This window comes from Onychostoma macrolepis, chromosome 08 (assembly GCF_012432095.1).
Source record: "Onychostoma macrolepis isolate SWU-2019 chromosome 08, ASM1243209v1, whole genome shotgun sequence".
In the NCBI taxonomy this organism is placed as follows: domain Eukaryota; kingdom Metazoa; phylum Chordata; class Actinopteri; order Cypriniformes; family Cyprinidae; genus Onychostoma; species Onychostoma macrolepis.
Window position 1 is genome coordinate 7,606,064 of NC_081162.1, and position 7,723 is coordinate 7,613,786.

General features: G+C 36.2%; 1 protein-coding gene across 2 annotated transcripts in view; it reads left to right on the plus strand.

Annotated features, from left to right (window-relative positions):
• elmod3 (ELMO/CED-12 domain containing 3) overlaps positions 1 to 389 on the plus strand; it is a 23,918-nt gene extending 23,529 nt beyond the window's left edge. For both annotated transcript variants that reach the window (XM_058784940.1, XM_058784939.1), the window contains exon 13: positions 1 to 389. This exon is cut by the window's left edge and continues 3,539 nt beyond it. The gene's annotated coding sequence lies outside the window, so the exon portion shown is untranslated.
• The last annotated feature ends 7,334 nt before the right edge of the window (positions 390 to 7,723 follow it).

Genomic DNA, 7,723 nt, shown 5'->3' on the forward strand with positions numbered 1-7,723 from the left:
AGGTCTTTTAAATGGGAGATCTTGCCATCCTTAAATGTTAGAATCTCTTTTTTGATTTTCCCAGTGTGTTTTAGAAGAAAGCATTCCACGATACTTCATCTATCTGGCCCACAGAGATTAAATTTATTTCTGGAGAAAATGCAAACCCACCTGTCAAATTTGATTCATTGAGTTGCCCTGAATCAAATTACAGCAAGTCCAAAATATCCTGCACTTCATTTAAAGATGCATTGTTATTGTCTGTTATGATCCGTCAGAGCATTTTATTATATCTGAACCTTGATTGTAGAATCCCTATTTTATAATGAAAATATATTTCAGAATATATGCGGTGGTACAGTGATGTATCGTATGAAGAGTAATAAATAAATGCAACTTAAAAAAAACAACGTTAAAGTGTTACATTGTAATTCCTTGTGTGTGTGTTTTTGTTGAATTCTAGAATTCTAATAGTGTGGATTGGCCATCAGGGGTCAGTCTACTGTAATGTCTGATGCGATCTGACTAGTATATGCTTTCCTGCACTGAATGTGTTTTCTTATCTGTTAATTATTAACAACTGTGGTTTCCATCAGGAATTGCTTTTCTCTTCATTGCTTTATAAAGTGCAGACCATTTTTCAAATGTCTGGACACAGGAATTTGTGCTGAGTTATGTATAGTGTGAATGAACATTGTATAGAGCACGTCATCCACCAAGAAGAGCCACATGACATCTGTGCTGCAGAACTCCACAGAAAGCTCCACAAATTTGATGGGAACACCAGTATTCCGAAGGTTCTATGCATCTACTTGTGTATTATTTGAAATTAATTGAGTGATTCGTTCACCTTTCATATTCTCAGATCTGTTTAAGAAATTGTCCATTCCACGGAATTCCACAGATTCTCCCCTAACAGCACAGAAAATGCAAGAAAAGTCTGCAGATTCCATCTGGACCGGTCTTTAAGGAATTATAATTTTTTTCAACATTAGTTAACAGCGAACACAGCTTTGAGTAATCTCTACATAAAATCGATATATATAAACATTGCCAGTGGTACAGTATACATTACCATTTAAAGGCATAGCTCATCTCTAAATAAAAAATCTGCTGAAAATTTACTCCATCTAAAATGTAAGTGAGTTTGTTTCTTTAATCAATACAGATTAAAGGGGAAATTTAGCATTACTTCAGTTGCTCACCAATGGATCCTCTGCCGTGAATGGGTGCTGTCAGAATAGGAGTCCAAACTGCCGATAAATACATTGAAATAATTCACAAGTAATTCACACCACTCCAGTGCATCAATTAACAAGTGTTTATAAGAAAATTAATCAAAGAAAAGAAGTGACAAAGCCCATCCCCTGTTGTCTTCTCACATCAAAATCCACCGACATATTTGTTTAGAACTGGTCTGTTTTGGCTTGTAAATGGCAGTTCATCTGTGCATATTTTTCTCCTGATTCTGACTTTTTGCACTGGAGAAAGCAATATTATAGATAGAGGACTCTATTATTTTAGCTGTAAGCAACAGTTTGAAATTAAAAACATCTTAATGATGGATTTGTTTTTTCCAAACCGCTTTTTTTTGTCACAGGATATTAACTGATGGACTGTAGTGGTGTGGATTATTGTGATGTTTTTATCAGCTGTTTGGATTCTCATTCTGACGGCACCCATTCACTGCAGAGGATCCATTGGTGAGCAAGTGATGAAATGCTACATTTCTCCAAATCTGTTCTGATGAAGAAACAAACTCGCTTACATTTTAGATGGTCTGAGGGTGAGTAAATTTTCAGCAAGTTTTAATTTTGGGTGAAGTAATCTCTTAATGCATTTTACATGAACATGAATTAACATTGAATTACAGTATATTTTAAGAAATGTCCATTAATGTTGATCGTTCATTATATCGAATTCATTAATGCAAACAAATTAACCTTTTAAATGCCTTCAGTACTTTGGAACGTATTAAATAGACGTTTAAAATACATGTTTTTGAAGTGCTTTTCTCCTTCATCCATAAACGAATACATTTGAATTCATTAGGACTGTTTTGGCACTGTTTTGATTAAATCTGATGGTTTTTCCTGCATATAATGAACTACACACAGCTCTGAGGAGCTTGGACTGAACTTCCCTGGCTGAAAGATCAGAACATCAAATGTAAACCTGCTGTTTTGGCATCCTTACAGTGGCTCTGACGCTGTCCCTCTGTCCCTGAGTCAGGGTAACAGATCCAGACTGCTCTCTCAGGACTCAATTTAGAGACGGGCCAGTGATTCTTCCAGGAATTTCTGAATCAAGGAGGACAGACATCTGGCCTGCTTTGTTGAGAGCCAAAGAAAAAGGCAGGATTGCATCCTAAGAGGTAAGGACGAAAGCAAATTCATGGCAAGATTTAACAAATAGTTGTTTTAAATTTATCCTCAACAGTACTGAAAGCATTGCAATTTCTTGCTGTTTTGGCTTGTAGTTCTCCTTACTGATCCGAATCTGGCTAGGCTGCAGAGACGCTGTCTGCTGGAAATGCTTATCCCAGATGACATGCTGTCTGGATGAAGGACACAAATGATGGCCAAAGAGTTTGTGCTTGTAGACACATGCTTAGAACAGAGAACAGCATAGTTATATTTGTATTCATTCTAGTGCTTAGAAGGAACACTTTCTCTTTTCTGTAATAAAAGGTTCACAGCAAAAGTTTTAAAAGCATAATCCACCGTTTTAACGGGCAATCAAAGGGAAAATTACAAAAGGATAAAGTCAGCAGTTTATATTGGGAGTCTGCACCACATTGACATGTAAACAAAGAAAAGCGCCTCAGTGCTGTTCTCAATTAATGGAGACTTTGGAGGAATCCAAAAACATTTGTAGAGTATCTTTACCAAATCATATCAAGAAGAAAAACACAACTTAATGTTGTTCTTAAACGGTTCAATATTCTCACAAATATTAACAGAATAATATACAGTATGCAAATACATACTAAATCCTGAACATATTCTACTGTTTGCCAAATAGAATGGGGACTGAATGAATTAGTTGAAAATGAATTATTTTGCAGAATGTCCCGGCTGCTATTTTTCATATAACACATGTGATTGGGGGTGGAAAAAGCCATTTCACAATACATGATACCAGATTTGACATTGTTTCACATTCGGGTTGCACAATTCAAAAATCTTTGAAAATTGTGGGTTTTTTTAAATAGAAAAATTAAAACCACAATAAGGTTTAGTATTATAATATTTAATTGTAAAATGAAATTTTGATAATTAAAAAAAACAATTTAATAATTTCATTTTAATAGTATGATTTCCAAAACTTGAAATATACATTACATGAGTTTTGATACTTTTATGATGCTTTTTTGTCATTTTCTGAACTCAATAGACCTGTTCCCATTTACTTTTGCTAAATGGAAAAGAGCTGCCAGGACATTCTGCTAAAATTCTCCTTTTGTGCTCCACTGAAGAATCAAAGTTATACAGGTTTGCAACCACAAGAAGATGAGTAAATGACAGAATTGTAATTTTTGGGTGAATGCCCCTTTAAATAATTCTGTGATTGTCTATGATAGTTCTATTATATTATTAAGTTGTTTATCTCAGTGTTGAGTGTCAAAGGTTATAATACACAAAGCAAGAGAAGGGAGAAAAAAACCCAGGTCTTGTAAAAACCCATCTGTGTGTAATTAAACTGTTCTCTGTCCCAGATATATCCTGCATTGTACTTTCAATATTGCAGAGCTGGAAAAAAAAAAAACAGGTCAGTGCCCAGTGTTTTAAGCAAGATGGCTACGTCTTTCACATATCAGCATATTGGCCACAGTTCCCCTCACCCCTTCTTCACTGCTTTAAACAATTTGTCAAGCTAGGACAGACCCTGCTTGCCCTTCATCACAGGCTCTGTGGTTTGTGCTAAACTTCTTTGTCAACATTTTAGTGCTGTGAGTCAGAGAAGCACACAGGAGTTTCTGTGATTAAGATGATGAAAGCGTTGTTCATACTCATGGTTAGCTGTATTCTCTTTACACTCTGCACTACCTCAATCAGTTTCCCTCCCCATGTCACAGATTTACATTTTTTCTTCATCTTTTTATTGTATGGTATGTCTTGTACATATTTAACAAAAGCATTGTGCTAGTTGAATACTGTGTAGATTGTGCGTGATGAGGCATTTTCTCAACCTGCTCCCCATCTGAATCTTGGGAGCCTTCTGGCTAATATCCCCCTCCTCCGTCTCGCTGTTTCATAACTTTTCTTTTTCTTTCTCTCTCTGCATCTCACTCTGCTCTCTCAGCTGTATGTTCTGGTTCGTTCCCTCCCCCTCCCTCCTTTATGCACAATTTTCCTGCTCAGTACTTTTATACCAGATTCTCCTTACACCCCCCTTTAAGCCCTTTTTCCTTCTCTCTCTCCTCCCTCTGCTCTCTGTTCTTAATGATCTTCGCTAGGGTCTGCAGATGTGGTTCGTCCCAGGTCATACTGTGGTCAGTCAATTCAGCGTCTGAGCAGAGATGTGCTTCATGTGCATTTTCATCCAGCACAGTTCAAAGGCAGATGTGTACACACAATCACAGATATACAGCTCTCCTGTGATTAGAGACTGATTGTGGTCTAGATGGCTCACAAAATACTATACACAAGCGGTGCATGTTCTTTGTCTGTCTGCTGGTCTATGTGTGTCTGTCTTTGTGTATGTCTATCTGTCTTCAGTGTGTGTGTGTCTGTCTACAGTATCTGTCTGTCTATCTATCAATAGTATTTTTCTATCTGTCTTTCTACAGTATCTGTCTGTTTTTCTATAGTATCTGTTTGCCTGTCTATAGTGTTTATCTATCTACAGTATCTCTGTCTGTCTATATTATCTGCCTCTGTCTACAGCATCTGTTTCTCTATCTGTAGTGTCTGTCTATAGGATCATTCTACCTGTCTGTGGGTACAAAGAGAAAGAAAATACATTCCATTCGTTGTTATTAACAACATGAAGGACATGCAGGGTGAATAAAAGTGAGTTCATGAGTAGTTGATGCAATGTTTACTTTAAAACTTTATGTTGACTAAAAACGTTTGTGTAAATGCAGTGGTCAAATGCTGTGTGGCCTCTCAGTTTTCTGTGTATTTGTAGCTACCTGACTAGTGACTTGTTTTTGTGTGAATGCTCACAAAACTGGAAGACTTTCTGAATGTATATAAGTAGTCTGTTTTAGAAGTTAAAATTTAAAAGATGAAAAAGGAGAATTAGAAGAAATACCTTATTGCTAGTGTGTGATTTCAAGTACTTGGAATCTAAATATGTAATCCAGTCTACATGTAATCAGTTACTACCCAGCACTGAGCGTCTCTAAGTCAGTCTGTACAATATCGATCTGTCTACAGCATCTGTCTGTCTGTCTATGGTATCTGTCTGTATCTGTCTTCTCTATCTCTCCCATCTGTCTGTCTGGTGTTTGTTTTTTGGATTTCTTTTGCTTAAAACCCCTGTCCCCATTCACTTGGCATATTTTGCTATATTGGAAAAAGATCTGGACATTGTGCTAAACATCTCCTTTTGTGCTCCATTCAAGAAACAAAGTTCTACAGCTTTGCAAAGACATAAAGGTGCGAAAGTGATAGATTTTACTTTTTTTTTTTTTTTTTGGTGAACTGTCCCTTTAAATAATGATGTAATTTTGTGTGTCTGTTTAGCTGAGCAATTCTCTCTTTAAGTAGAAAACAAACTGATGTGTTTTGGACATTTAAAACAAAGAACATAGTGAAGATTTTCTTTTTGGGTCAGGAGATCAAGTCCAGGAGGCCTGTGTGCGTGTGTGTGTGTGTGTGTGTGTGTGTGTGTGTTGGTTGATGATATATGAGTGTCTTTTCCATATTGCTCAGATTTCCTTGCCACCATGGGGATATTACATTAGTCTGTGACCAACAGCAATTCCATTCGAGATAGTGGAAGGAATTTTCTTACAGCAGTCAATCTGTGTGTGATAGTGATATAAGAATCACTATCTAAATTTACTTCAGTGTCTAGTTTTCTTACAAAATAATGTTTTGCTAAGTACTGTTATAATACTTTGTTGTCCTCTTGGTAGGGGTTTTAATGATATTTTTAACTGGCCTTTAATTCTTATCCACGTGACTTTATTTTTAGTGTAAATTCTTGGGTTTAAAGTTTTAAACCATAAATTCTTGGGTTTTAAATTAGACTACTGCATAAATTCTCCACCTTTTGAATAATGGTGGAGCTGGTGACTTATTGCTAAAAGGGTTAATTCACCCAAAAAAGAAAATTCAGTCATCATTTACTCATCATGCATCATTTCAAATTGAATTGATTTTCCTTATTCTATGGAACGCACACAATGTTTTCCACATAATGATGAAAATCAAGTCTCAGAAATCTTCTAAAAGTCTTGCCCCTACTTCTCAAATTGCATTTGTGTATTTATATTCACATTTATGGGCAAGGAGGCAGATCACATTACATCTGAGGTCAACTTCAATAAAAAATAAAATCTAGGTTAAATAAATAAAATCTCCTCCTAAATGACAAGTAAAAGTTTTTAGGTAAAGGATTCATTCCAGCTTGAGCAGTTTTATGACGCATTCAGTTTGGTTGGAACAGTTGCTGCAGTGACAACAGCCAAACTGCTAAACCAGGTCAACAAATCCCATATAAATGTTAAAAAACTAACACAAAAAAATCTCCGTCCTCTGATTTGAAGCCAACTGTAAGTCTACCTTTGTCATAGATACAAAATAAATCAAAGCTTAAACACTGCTCAACTTCTTCCCGATCCCCAAATCATGATATTACAATAATTATTCTCTGGACACTCTTGTGTTGATGTCCCAGTTTTTCTGAATCCATTCCCTTTGACTCATTCAGACTTTTTTTCTTGTTCTCTCTCATTCTGTACTTCCTCTTCATCCTTCCCCTCCCCCAGTCTGCCACCAGACACTCTCGTTCACTCTTTTTTTTCTCTTCTTGGCTATCATTGGACTTCCATCTTGAGGCTAATAATAAAAGCAAAGTGCACTTAAACACAAAGGGACAAACACAATGTTTGTCCCTTTACCCTGATTTTCAGAGTCATGCCCACTACTCAAAACTGTTTTAAAAGCTGCTGTGTGTATTTTTATTTACGTTTAAATACATCTTCTGTCCCTGTTTTTTTTGAGTTGGGACTTGAAATCTAGTCACCCAAAGCACAGCTGTGCCATATATCAAAGCATTGCCTTTAAGGCTCTGGCTGTGACAATTCATTCAGCCTAAATGTCTAATTAACTGAAAGCTTTAACTTCTTTAATGTAACATTGAAAGTCCAACACTGAATATAAATATTGCATGCCGTAATTCTGTATAATTCCAGACTCTACCTTTTGCATGCATGTCTATATATGGCAGTTGGTTCTTGTCACACCTGTTGGATCTCTTAAATCTTCTTCATTGAATGATTCTCTGTTTATACAACTCACTGCATAAATTTCTCATCACCTAGTAAAACTTTTAAATGGATCTTGAATGGTTGTTTACAGTACTTTGACTCAACAAAAAGTCCTCTACATATCAACAACCATTTTTCTCTATATATGGTTCTTGAGTTGGCTCTTTGCAAAACAAAAAGTGATAAAGCATTCTTTCTTTTTCTTTCTTTCTTTCTTTCTTTCTTTCTTTTTCTTTCTCCCACCCCCTCTCTTCAAGTCTGTTTTTACACTCCTCTCTGGCTCCTCGTGTCTCTCCCACC